This window comes from Homarus americanus, unplaced genomic scaffold (genome assembly GCF_018991925.1).
Source record: "Homarus americanus isolate GMGI-L3 unplaced genomic scaffold, GMGI_Hamer_2.0 scaffold16251, whole genome shotgun sequence".
Lineage (NCBI taxonomy): Eukaryota > Metazoa > Arthropoda > Malacostraca > Decapoda > Nephropidae > Homarus > Homarus americanus.
In genome coordinates, this window is record NW_024722299.1 from 22,501 (window position 1) to 35,872 (window position 13,372).

General features: G+C 45.3%; 1 long non-coding RNA gene across 1 annotated transcript; it reads left to right on the top strand.

Annotated features, from left to right (window-relative positions):
* Positions 1-2,981: 2,981 nt before the first annotated feature.
* LOC121862705 lies at positions 2,982-7,005 on the top strand. Its single transcript, XR_006088271.1, has 2 exons — positions 2,982-5,051; positions 5,184-7,005. It is a non-coding gene; the product is annotated as an uncharacterized LOC121862705 (long non-coding RNA).
* Positions 7,006-13,372: the final 6,367 nt, after the last annotated feature.

The window sequence follows — 13,372 nt, forward strand, 5'->3', positions numbered from 1 at the left end:
ATACATACCTGTGTGTGTGTGTGTGTGTGTTAGTGCTCTGACCTGTGACACCTGGACCTTAGACGACCTGCTGGCCCACCTCAGTGCCTCTGTTAGTCTTGTGGTCATCCCAAGTGATTATAGTAGTCTGTAATGACTGGTGTCTCTAAGATTGAAATTAGCGTGTTAATGAGTGCCTGAGTGGGGGGGAGAGTGCCACAGTGGGGTAGGAAGTGCCTGAGTGGGGGTAGAGAGTGCCAGAGTGGGGGTAGGAAGTGCCAGAGTGGGGGTGAGAGTGCCAGAGTGGGGTAGGGAGTGCCAGAGTGGGGGTAGGGGAGTGCCAGAGTGGGGTGAGGTGCCACAGTGGGGGTAGAGAGTGCCACAGTTTTGTAGGGGAATGGAGTGGGGGTAGGGAGTGCCACAGTGGGGGTGAGAGTGCCACAGTGGGGGGTGAGGAGTGCCAGAGTGCCACCACAACCACAACTACCACAATCACACCTCCACGACCACTCAGCAGCAAACGAATTAGTGCCTATCCTTAGAAACCTGTTGGCCCTTCACCAGGAAGTGTAATGGGTCCTGTTTATATCTGTTAAGGGGTAATGTCTGTTAACGGGAGATAATGCTCATGTCTTCATCATTAACTACACGCTTGGGTTAGGTTAGGTTAGGTTAGGTTAGGTTAGGTTAGGTTAGGTTAAAGTTAGGTTAAGTTAAAGTTAAGTTAGGTGGAGATTATTAGTAGTGGGGGGGGGACAATGACGCACGCTGGGGTAGACGTGGACTATTCAGCGCACGTCAAGCCCTCATAGCGTGGATTCTGCCCTGATTCCTGGCGCCGGCCGGGCACCACCGCCCACCCTGCCAGCACCTCAGTCAACTCCCCCTCACCCACCAGGAGCAGGGTGTGGGTGGTGGAGGAAGGAGGGGTGTTGGGTGGTGGAGGAAGGAGGGGGTGTGTGGGTGGTGGAGGAAGGAGGAGTGTGGGGGAGTGGTGGAGGAAGGGATGGAGGAGGGAGGAGGGTGTGTGGAGGTGGTGGAGGAAGGAATGGAGGGAGGGAGGAGGAGGTGTGTGGGGGGTGTGGTGGAGAAGGGATGGGGAGGGAGGAGGGTGTGTGGGTGGTGGAGGGGGAGGGGAGGGAGGAGGTGTGTGGAGGTGGTGGAGGAAGGAATGGAGGAGGGAGGAGGGGTGTGTGGAGGTGGTGGAGGAAGGAATGGAGGGAGGGAGGTGGTGTGTGTGGGGGTGGTGGAGGAAGGGATGGAGGGAGGGAGGAGGTGTGTGGGGGTGGTGGAGGAAGGGATGGAGGAGGGAGGGAGGAGGTGTGTGGGGGGTGGTGGAGGGGGGAGGGATGGAGGGGAGGAGGAGGTGTGTGGGGTGGTGGATGGAAGGGATGGAGGGAGGGAGGAGGTGTGTGTGGGGTGGTGGAGGGGGAGGAGGTGGTGTGGGGTGGTGGAGGGAGGGATGGAGGGAGGGAGGGGGTGTGGGGGGTGGTGGAGGGAGGGATGGAGGGGAGGGAGGGAGGGGTGTGTGGGGGGTGGTGGAGGGAGGGATGGAGGGAGGGAGGAGGTGTGTGGGAGTGGTGGAGAGGGATGGAGGGGAGGGAGGAGGTGTGTGGGTGTGGTGGAGGGAGGGAGGGATGGAGGGAGGGAGGGAGGAGGTGTGTGGGGGTGGTGGAGGGAGGGATGGAGGGGAGGGAGGGTGGTGTGTGGGGGTGGTGGAGGGAGGGATGGAGGGAGGGGGAGGTGGTAGTAAATCATATACATTTCATAAGTGCAAAACCAATACAATGATGTGTGTAGGTTGAGATGATCTGGTGATGTAGGTCAGAGAGAGATGAAAGGGAGAGAGAGGGAGAGAGAGGGGAGAGAGGGGGAGATGAAGGGAGAGAGGGAGATGAAGGGAGAGATGAAGGAGGAGAGAGGGAGAGAGAGATGAAGGGAGAGAGAGGGAGATGAAGGGAGAGAGGAGATGAAGGGAGAGAGGGAGATGAAGGGAGATAACGAGAGAGAGGGAGATGAAGGGGAGGGGGAGGAGATGAAGGGGAGAGGGAGGGAGATGAAGGGAGAGGGGAGATGAAGGGAGAGAGGGAGATGAAGGGAGAGAGGAGATGGAAGGGAGAGAGGGAGATGAAGGGAGAGAGAGGAGGGAGATGTGAAGGAGAGAGGGAGATGAAGGGAGATAGCAGGAGAGAGGAAGGGGAGAGGGAGGAGATGAAGGGAGAGGGAGGGAGATGAAGGGAGAGAGGGGGAGATGAAGGGGGAGAGAGAGAGGGAGATGAGAGGAGAGGGAGATGAAAGGAGAGAGGGAGATGAAGGAGATGGCTGAGGAGATGAAGGGAGATAACGAGGAGAGGAGATGAAGGGAGAGAGAGGAGATGAGAGGGATGACGAGAGAGAGAAAGAGATGGGGAGATGAGAGGGAGATAACAGGGGAGGCAGGAGAGACAGAGAGAGCGTTTGGTGTTGGGTAGGTCAAAACACAACATTTCCAAAGAATTTAGCTGAAGGACTCTTAGCTGAGACTGAAGGACTCTAGCTGAAGGACTCTGAGGACAGATGGACTTAAGCTGAAGAACTCTTAAGCTGAAGGACTTAAGCTGAAGGACTTAAGCTGAAGGACTTAATCTAAAGGACTGAGGCTGAAGGAAACTTGGGCTGGTGGGCGTGGTTGGTAGTGACAGTGGGTGGTGGGCGTGGTTGGTAGTGACAGTGGGTGGTGGGCGTGGTTGGTAGTGACATTGGGTGGTGGGCGTGGTTGGTAGTGACAGGGGGTGGTGGGCGTGGTTGGTTGTGACAGCCGATGGTGGGCGTGGTTGGTAGTGACAGTGGGTGGTGGGCGTGGCGTAGCAGAAGATAGGTGGTTGTGACAGTAGTGTACGTGGTGTGAGGAAGGTGGGGTAGTGGTGGAGAGGGGAGATCTTGGTGGGTAGTGTGGTGGGGTAGGAGGAGGGTATGTGTTGTTGGTGGGGTAGGGGGGCACGTCACACAAAGGCACTAGGGTTTACACAGGCCAGGCTCAGCTCCCTTATGCTGGTGCCACTTTCGAGAAACTCCGGGAAGGTGGTGCCAGGTCCCGCGGTTTTTACCTCCAGTACGTGCAGGTATGTGCCAATTCTCTGGGTGCCGCCCCCCGTTGCCACCGCCCCCCGCCATCGTCGTCCCCCCGTCGCCGCCCCGGACGATCATGTGTGAGAGCCAGCGAATCTTATTGACACCGGCACCCCGTTCATTTTTTCAGCGGGTCGTTGGGTCGCCCACTTTGAGGAAGCGCGCATTGCATATAAAAGGCGGAGGGGGGGCAGCGTGGCCCAACACTCGCTTGTGGACCAGCGACCAGTAAAGGTGTGGTGCAGAACTACTAACGGGTGCAAGTTTGTGTTATAGTGGTGCACCGAGCATCGAATGGCAGAATTGGAAAACAAGAATCTCGTCTTCACATATGTTATCCTCATCGCGTTCTTAGTGGTGCTATACATGTTCCTGGAGGGGCTCGTGTTTTAATAACATGAGCTTATAACCCTTACCCTCTCCACACCCTTCCCTCACCCAACCTCAGTGACGTAGTTTGATCACGCTCCAGCGTATTCTCGCCCCTGTCTTCCCCTCGGTGTCAAGCCAAAGTTCTCCACCTCTCCCGTGGCAGTAAAAGGGACCACACGACCTCCCAATATCTGCATCCTCCCTCCTTGACCCAGTCCAAGGATCGCAGGAACTTCTCTCCCCACCCAAGGCCCCACGAATTATTGACCCCAACTCACGGATTGTTGTCGTGATGGAGAACCAGTCCCTGGCCAGCACTTACTTCATCCTCCTCTCCTGCCTCGCCCTCCTCTACGTCGTCCTCGAGGTACTCTAAACACCACACTACTACACAGTGTTACGTGACTACCTGAAGCACAAGTTGACTTCCCACCACCTGACTGAGAAAGTTGTCAGGATTGAGCCATAACTCACCGAAGATGATTGACACAGAGAACAAGTCTCTCGTTTACACCTACGGCATACTCTTGGCGTTCCTGGTGGTGCTGTACTTCTTCATGCAGGGCACCTTCTTCTAACTCCTACATATTGTTATAGTTTATTGTTGCGAGTTATTACAGTAAATACCAAGATGGCCGTCAGTGAGCATCAGAACCTAGGCTACACCTACATCATTCTCCTGACCTTCCTCTTCGTGCTTTACCTGTTGTTGGACAGCGCCTTCTTCTGAACACTTACACTCAGCAAGAGAGAACTCCGACGTGTTCATCGTTGTTCACAAGTGTTCCAGACTCCTTCAACATGGATGAAAACAAGAGTATTGGCTATACTTACCTCATCCTGGTAGCCTTCCTGGTGGCTCTTTACGCCATCCTGGAGGGAGCTTTCTACTGAGCCCCCTGTCTGTGTTGTGAGAGGCAGTCAAGATGCCTGGCAGTGAGAACACCAGCTTGTTTAACAACTACATCGTGTTGATCGTCCTCCTGGTGGCTCTCTACGTGTTCGTCGGCGGCTCCACCAGCTGAGGTTAAGAGTCATCACCGGGTTAATTAACTCTTAAGACAAATATAGAACTTCTCGACAAAAAAAGATGGAAATTGTTGAACAGCGGAACTTATTCTACTCTTATATTGTCTTCATGGCGGTCGTCTTTACTTTCTACATCAAGTTTGAAGCAGCCATCTTTTAAGAGAGAAAACAGCAGACGCCCACCAGCCATGGAGACTCAGGTGTTCTGTTGTACATATGCCGTCCTCTTGTGTTTCCTTCTGGTCGTGTACACAGCCTTCCAGATCTGATCCACACACAAGACAGCTCTGCTAACACGATCGTCAAAAAACTCAAGTTATAACACCGAAAACAATAAATCACCATATCCTCAGGACCAAGACACTCGCCCTTGAGTACTCCCGAGGATAACCCCGAATACGCTGGAGATCCTTGTCCTTTCTGCTTGTAGTTCCCAGTACCACCCATTCCAAAATCTTCACTCCCACCTTCAGTCCTAACGAGTGTGAAAGATTTTGAGAGTTTTCCAGTCGACGCTGTTACTTACTTTGGATCATCGCCGCCTGTAGACATCATTCTCAGTGGTAATGTAATGTCGTGTGGCCAGTGATGAAGATACTTAAGTCATACCTCTTGTTTATATTGTTTTTATTGATAATTTAATGGCAAATTTTTGTTCAGTGTGATAATGTCAGGGTTTCTGTTTCTGCTCACAGCTCTCCAGCATTCATCAGCGTCTTCGCCAAGAGGAACAGCAGTGAAGATGGTCGCCTCTTGAGCTCGACAATAATATCTCTACTGTACAAACGGACTTGCCTTCATCAATGCTGTCAAAGAAAGAACTTTTGAAATATTTTCGTAGTAACAGTATTTTGGATACATTTCTCTTAAAGTATTTTAGCCTTTGTTCTTTAAGGTGATATATATGTAACTAGTGAGGCAGCACCGTACATCATGGATTTATACCTCCTGTCACCAGTATTTTTAAAGAAAATGATTCGTAGGCCTTCAGCCACACCTGAAGGTGACCCGGAAGCCCTCCCGCCGGAAGACACGTTGAGGCTCCTGGGTCATGACGAGGAAGGTAACGCCGAGGTGGACTACGAGGCGGAAATGGAGGCAGCGGCCTGGCGGGGTCGGCGGCGGTCTAGCCTGGACCGAGTTCTGCGTCAACACGCTTACATCATCATCTGCGTCCTGTGCTACGCCTGTACACTGCCGGGCCACAGGACCTGAGGCACCGCCCACACCGCCACACGTCTGCGCCTACGACACAGGGAAGACTTTTCCCCACAAAGAGAGTTGGATATGATAGCTTGTAAATAAAGCTATGGGCGTTTTGGTTATATTCCAAGAATTTATCAGACATTTTGTAATATAGGCTTTTAAGGCTCGCACAGATTATATTCATTCGTGATATAGGAAAGAGTTAGAGCAGTGTTTGTGATATAATAACATATTGATTATCTTACAGTAGGTGTAGCCTGGTAGAGCGAACACCTTATCTCTCTAGTCATCTGACAGTTGTTGCTGTTGGTAAATATCATTGATGAGCATTGTACATATATACAGCACTTGGTAGCAGTGAGGAGCTGAAGTGTGTTTTGTTGTTGTTATTGTCATGTAGTTCAGCATAAGACAGAGGCTGACCTTTAGCTACCCCGTCAGCACATAGCAAGTCCCCATTACTGTTAGTGTAGACAAGTGGATAGTGCCTGGCGTTTTAACTATACACCGTCAGCAGTTAATGGTCTTTTAGCCCACTTGACACTGTAATCCAAATAATAGTTTCTCTCCGGCATAAAAGGACTTAAAAAGAGCCAGTACTTCCCGGGAGAGTCTGTAGTCTTCCTGTAGGTGTAGCTTAAGTAGCCACTCCAGCTCCCCCTTCTGCAGTAGTAGATGGTAGAGTCTTTTAACACGTTGGTCACCTGACAATATAAAGTTCCTATTAATATTTTTTTTTATTACTTTTACTTTACTTTACACTTTTACTTTATCTGCCAAACTTTGCTCAAATCAACACCCTCTTTTACACTGTGCTTTAAACTGGTGCATACTGTATAGGGGACGAGCTAGTGTTTTGTATAGGAGGTAGAGTCAATTAACTAACTTACGCTACTATTTTCAGTCTATTTTCCGGCAGCTTATACAAAATACAATACTACTTTACCTTGCAACAATAACATGACTTTATTGCTATGATTTACCGCTATTTTTTTAACAGACTCAACAGCTATGCAATACTAAGCAATGGTGTTTGATATGTTACTATTATTATTATTATTATTATTATTATCACTGTTAATTTATTATCCATAGGCAACTACCAATCGCCACCTGTTATTTTGTCAATTTTGTTTACATAGATAATTAATTATTTGTGCTACCTGTTAATTAAGCCAACAGGTGTGAAGAGACTAACCTGAGGTAGTTAGTTATCAGACGACCCAAAATGAGTATCAGGGCGATTGTTTGTATGAAAGTAGATATATAAACTTTTTTATATCTGTATTCATTAATAAATACTTTTATTTTGTAAGACTTTGAGTATTTCCTGATGGTCTTGTTTTGTACTTTTATCTTTTATGGGGTTGAAAGTTTTGTTTTTTCATGTGGTTTAGATTTTCGTTGTTTTATTTATTGTATTTTTTTTATATCTGGTTTAAGGTGGAGCTTTTGTTAAATTGGTTCAAAGTTCATATTTTTAGTAAAGTTTATTTCTTGCAAAGTTTTATAGGTTCAAAGTAAATGGTTTATTGATTCAAAGTAGATGATTTTTTTTACAAAGTTTCATCGACTCAAAGTTTCATTAATTGTGTGCGGAGTCCAAGGTAGATAATTTTCTCAAAGTATATTTTGTTTTCATATTTATTAAGTTAGATTGCGTTAGGTTAGAGTAGGTTAGGTTAGAATAGGTTAGGTTAGCGTAGGTTAGAGTAGGTTAGGTTAGCGTAGGTTAGGTTAGAGTAGGTTAGGTTAGAGTAGGTTAGGTTAGAGTAGGTTAGGTTAGCGTAGGTTAGGTTATTTTAGCGTAGGTTAGAGGAGGTTAACTTACGTTTGGTTGTGTTTGGTTAGAGTAGGTTAGGTTAGATTTGGTTGGGTTAGGTTAGGTTTCAATATATACAAAAGAGTGCCAATATAAACAAACAAACCGAGGAAAGCCATTGTAAACAAGAACGTGGGCGCCATGTAAACACAGAAATGGACAGGGCCTAGGCGTAGCCCAGAGGCATAAGGCGTGAACAAACATAGAGAGAGAGAGAGAGAGAGAGAGAGAGAGAGAGAGAGAGAGAGAGAGAGAGAGAGAGATTTACTACACACAACACGGTACAGACATATTCAGAATAAACACAGTTGGTTTGGTTACTACAACAGGACTTTTGTTTGTGTATATATATATATTATTTTTTTATTTGTAGATGTAAAACGAGAGAAAGAATGAAAGTAGGGATGGAATGATAAGAGAAAGAGACTAGAGGACAATGGGGTAGAGAGAAAGGGGAGAAAGGAGAAGAGAGAGAGAAAGGGGAAGAGAGAGAGTAAAAGAGAAGGGTGAAGAGAGGGGGGAGAGAAGAGGAAGAGAGAGACAAGGGGGAAGAGAGAGAGCAGGAGATAAATGGGAAGACAGAGACTTGAGAAAAAGAGTGGGAGGGAAAGGAGAGAGAGAGAGAGAGAGCACACGTCAACATAAACCAACTCAGGTAAACAACACTACACCTATTAACAGTCCTTTTACCTGCGTTAATTAACTCTTAAGTCAATCTATGAAAGCAGCGTAGACATGTGTAATTAAACCTTCTCTGCGAAATACTAAATTAAAAAAAAAAATATTGATATCTTCATTGTCATCAGCTGGAGTGGAATAACATTTTCTGTGACCGATGAACTGAGAGGCGGTTTACGGAGGGTCGACTATGGTATTTGAGCCTTTAGTTACCCTCTGGACGTAAGGGAACAGTTTAGAGTCGATGACCAGAGAGTATTGTCAGGAATTACACCCATAATGGACCACTGTGGTTGTTTCACCAGGCTTGTGTATAGTGCTTAACTAGAACGGCGATTGTGTGTCTGTCTGTGTTGGTCTCTGTGTACGTGCGTGAGTCTGGATGTGTGAGTGTTTCTTTACTTACACATATCTTACTGTTAGTTATTCTTGCACATGTAATGATTAATACTGACATGACCATTTTCTTTACATTAAACTGATCCAGAGGTAAGGCACTCATTAAGTCAGCTCTTCCGATATCAGAGACTGGGGGAAAAAAACATATTTACAATCCTCAAGTTCCCGTGATTAATGTCTTTCCATACTCGAAGAAGATAAATATGTGAGTTTACCCTCTCATGTTCCACCTGGTGCCGTTTTCTTTCATTTCAGTAAGTAAATGAAATCCTGGTGCCGTTTTCCTTAGAGTTTTAATTACCGCTGTTAAGTTCTGGTACTTCATTTAGTAATATATGAAAAATAACCTTAAAGTTAGAATTATTTACTATTTGCTCTGGGTTAGGTTTGGTTAGGTTAGGTTAAATTAGGTTTGGATAATTGGGTTAGGTAAGGTTAGGTTAGGTTATATCATATAGCTTAGATTAAGTTGAATTGTATGGGTTAAATTAGATTAGGGCAGGTTGGATCATCTGTGTTAGTTTAAGTTAGGGTAAGTTAAGGTTAGGTTAAGTTAGGGTAAGTTAAGGTTAGGTTAAGTTCGATTATTTACAATTACTTACTAAGCTATTATGGGTTGCCATGAGGTGAAGTCTGGAAGTTAAAAGTTGTGAAAGTTTAAAGTTGTATTTTTTTTACTTTGGTTGTATAAACTTTGTCCAACATAACCAGTCAGTGTTAATAATGTTTAATAGCCAGTGAAGAGCAGTAACTTTGACTCGAGTGTTTAATGTGGTGAAGTAGTCAGCGTGATGAGTTACTGTATAGGCTGGTTATATACTTTTGTGCTTCAATAATTTAGGTTTTTAAACACGTACCGCTAAGTCAGATTATAGTTGGAGTTCTCAAATAGCTCTCTCTCTCTCTCTCTCTCTCTCTCTCTCTCTCTCTCTCTCTCTCTCTCTCTCTCTCTGGTGTATGTAAATAAAGGCGTAATAGCTTTGGCAAACATACAGGTTATTGTTTATCTGTTTATTTATTTGTTTAAATATTTATTCTCATAGTTGGGATGTCGGTAAATTTTTACTTTAGGACATGAGTCCCGAGGGGTTGACCAATATGCTTTTCCAATGTATTTTGGTGTGTTTTAAACGAATCTGACCTTCATTTGGGGCAGGAGGTACTGGATTTTGCCACACCAATAATGGGGGAGAGACTGGAAAATAGGGGTTTTCGGGTGGGGGAGAAAACGGAAACGAGTCATCTAACCTAACCTAACCTAACCTAACCTAACCTAACCTAACCCCCGGACCCCCGGTAGGCCAAACTTAAACTAACCTAAATGTCTCGGTAGTTCAAAACTTTGGGGCGCGCCATGTCTGAAAGTACAATACCTTAGTTAGAAGTGGAAGGACCCGGGATATGTAAGAACTGGATAGATTGATCGTCTTTCTCATAAAACTCGGCAATATATACTTAAAATAATCGTAGGAACTCAAACGACAACCAACCTCCACCACGGCCACTGTGAAACTGGTCAATTAAATTAAAATCGTGCCCAGGCTGCTGCTTTTGAAAAAATAAATAAAATGTGATTTGTCGAAAAAAAATCGTGAAATGATATCGATACCTCATTGGTCACGACTGGATGACGTCAGTCAGTATTGCGCATGCGTGATGCGCCGATAACATCTCTTCACAGACGAAGACTGAACACTACGTAAAATCAATTAAATTCAATTGTGTCGCTATTATCCATTTTCGCCCGGTATATATGGGGCTCAAAACGCTCAGAATAACGAGACGTAAATTTTTCAGTAGTTTATAACTTGGGGGGGGGGGGGCTAGGTCCTAAAGTAAAATAATACCGGGATGACCTCCAACAACTACAGGGCCACTAATGCTATTTTAAAATTAGTTGGCCAGAGTAACAGCTGTGGCGATAGTACGTTTTCCTTGTCTGTCCCTCACGCCTTGGTACCCCCTGGTGAGAGAAAACGGCCTCCCTTCCCAAGCACAGTTTTCAGGGTACACTTTGATAGACTATAAAGGTCTGATATATTTTGATTGAGTGAGTGAGCGTTTCAATTTGCCTTTTTTATTATACTAAGCTTATTCATCTCTTATTCATCTCTTATTCATCTCTTATTCATCTCTATTCATGTCTTATTCATCTCTATTAATCTCTTATTCATCTCTATTCATCTTTGTTATAAATTTTCATTCTGTTTGGTGGAGTTTATCTTAAGTGTTTGGTTGTGTGTGTGTGTGTGTGTGTGTGTGTGTGTGTGTGTTTGGTGGTCGTGTGTGTGTGTGTTTGGTTGAAGGCAGTATTATTATTGTGTGTTTGGTCGTGTGTGTGTGTGTGTGTGTTTAGAGTGGCCCGTATGGTGGCTGTGTGTGTATGTTCAATATGTGTGTGTGTGTGTGTGTTTGGTCGTGTGTGTTTGTTGTGTGTGTGTGTGTTTGGTCGTGTGTGTGTGTGTTTGGTGTGTGTTTGGTCGTGTGTGTGTGTGTTTGGTAACAACTTATCTTTCAAGTTTTCAAGTGTTTTGTTGTTTGTGCATGACATCAGTGTACACTGTAGCTGTTGTTGTGTTGCTGAGCGACACACCCACACACACACACACACGCACACACACACACACACACACACACACACACACACACACACACCCACACACACACCCACACACACACACACACCCACACACACACACACACACACACACACCCACACACACACACACACCCACACACGCTGAAGACTAGCCACCTTCAGTTTATTTCACTTGATAAATAAACACCCTAAAATTACCAAGGGGTTAGGTTAGGTAGGTTAGGTTAGGTTAGGTTAGTTAGGTTAGGTTAGGTTAGGTAGCAAAATACATCTTACGTTAGTTTACTGGTATTTTGTATAGAAATATAATAAAGTATTGATATTTTTGCCTGTTTTAACTCGATCTAAATCATCGTCTTTCTTTCTTTTCACTGATAGTGTTTTTTGGTGAGGGATGACAAGTTCTAGCCGATCAGTGGCGAAGAGGATAAAAGTAAACGTACATTAGTTAGAGCGACTCTCTATAGAAAACGGGTCTCCCACAATATTTTCTGGACAGACTGCATTAAACACGACAGCAATTATGTTCATCGAGTCCATTCCTCAAAATGAACTCTGTTGCATCGACACTTAGCTTCCCTGATCCTCGGCACCTGGACAGTAATTCCCTGCAGAACTTGTGTGGAATATCTGGTGCTGTGGATGGAATTGAATCGTTTATGGTTTAATTACAGTTCTGGCTAGTGGGTTTTCCTTCAGCCACGGTAGTATTGGTGGTCGTTCTTCTCTTCGCTTATATGTTATAGGTAGTTGTAAATAAAGTCTTATATGTCCCAACTCATAACACTGTCGGGATTATATGAAAAACTCTTAATAAATGACTTAATATTTATTGTTATTGGAGAAGTTATGACGACCTGTGGTGTAATGGTCAGCATATGCGCATCGCAAGTAAGAAGACCCGGGTTCGATCCACGGGCAGGGTGAAACTGGCAAGTTCATTTACGCCATTTGCCTCTGTCTACCCAGCGGTAATTGGGGACCTGGATGTTAATCGATTTGTGATCGTATTCTGGGGTAATGGTTAGCCAGTGCAGTTGGTGAGTTGTCCGGTCTTCGGACTACCCTGACACTGGGTCATGCAGCTCGTTAACTCAGGGTGTGGTTATGGTGTTGGTGACCACTTTCACACCTTAAATAAATTTACGCCTAGGTGGGCCTCTTTGGGACGGTATCGTTACACGAAGGGCAACCATTATTATATATAGGTTAGCTTAGGTCATTTCAGATCAGCTTAGGTAGGTCAGGTCAGATTAGGTTAGAATAGGTTAATATTAGGTTAGGTTATGTTTAGTAGTTAATTTTCAGGTGAAATAGCCTCTGACACAAACACAACAGAGAAAGTTTGCATAGGCCTACAAATTAAAAGAAAATTTCTATTACACATTTGGAGTATAATCGCGTTATGTCCCATCACCCGGGAGGCTGTAGTGGAAGATTGAGCAGACTGAGGTACACACAGCCACGAGCTTGAGCCCATTTCGTGTAGACAGTTGTGGAAGTATGTCTCTCTCTGTACTGAAGAGAAGGAGCGAGACTGAGGTTGTTTGTCAGATTTGCTAGGGTTGAAGTTAGGTTAAGGTTGTTTGTTTAGGTTAGGTTAGATTAGATTACGTTAGGTTAGGTAAGTTAGTTTAGGTTAGGCTAGATTAGATATGTTAGGTTAGATTAGATTAGATTAGATTAGATTATGTTAGATAAGGTTAGGTTAGGTTAAGGTTAGGTTAGGTTGAGGCGTCGTTCAACGAAGAAGTGAGCGAGACAGTTATGTATCACCATAAGGCAGCCTGGTGTCTCACCGGCTACGGTAAATTGTTTTAGCTGCTGGGTAAGAGTTCTGGTCCACTACTCACAAAATCTCACCTCAAGATTACGTGTCATTGTGCGTCAATGCGTCTTTTGCGTCACTGTCCGTTCGTCATTGCGTCCACGAGTCATTGTATCCATGTGTCCATAAGTTTATCTGACCGTACATCAATGTGTCCATGCGTCAATACGTCTCTATTCAACCGTACATCAATGCGTCCATACGTGTGTGCGTCAATAATTTATATACGACCGTACGTAAATTCATCCATACGTTGTTCGTCCATACGTCCGACGTAACAGTAACATATATAAATACACACGATACAGGAGGTGAGAGCCAATCCTGACGAGCAATACGTAACCGATTATAA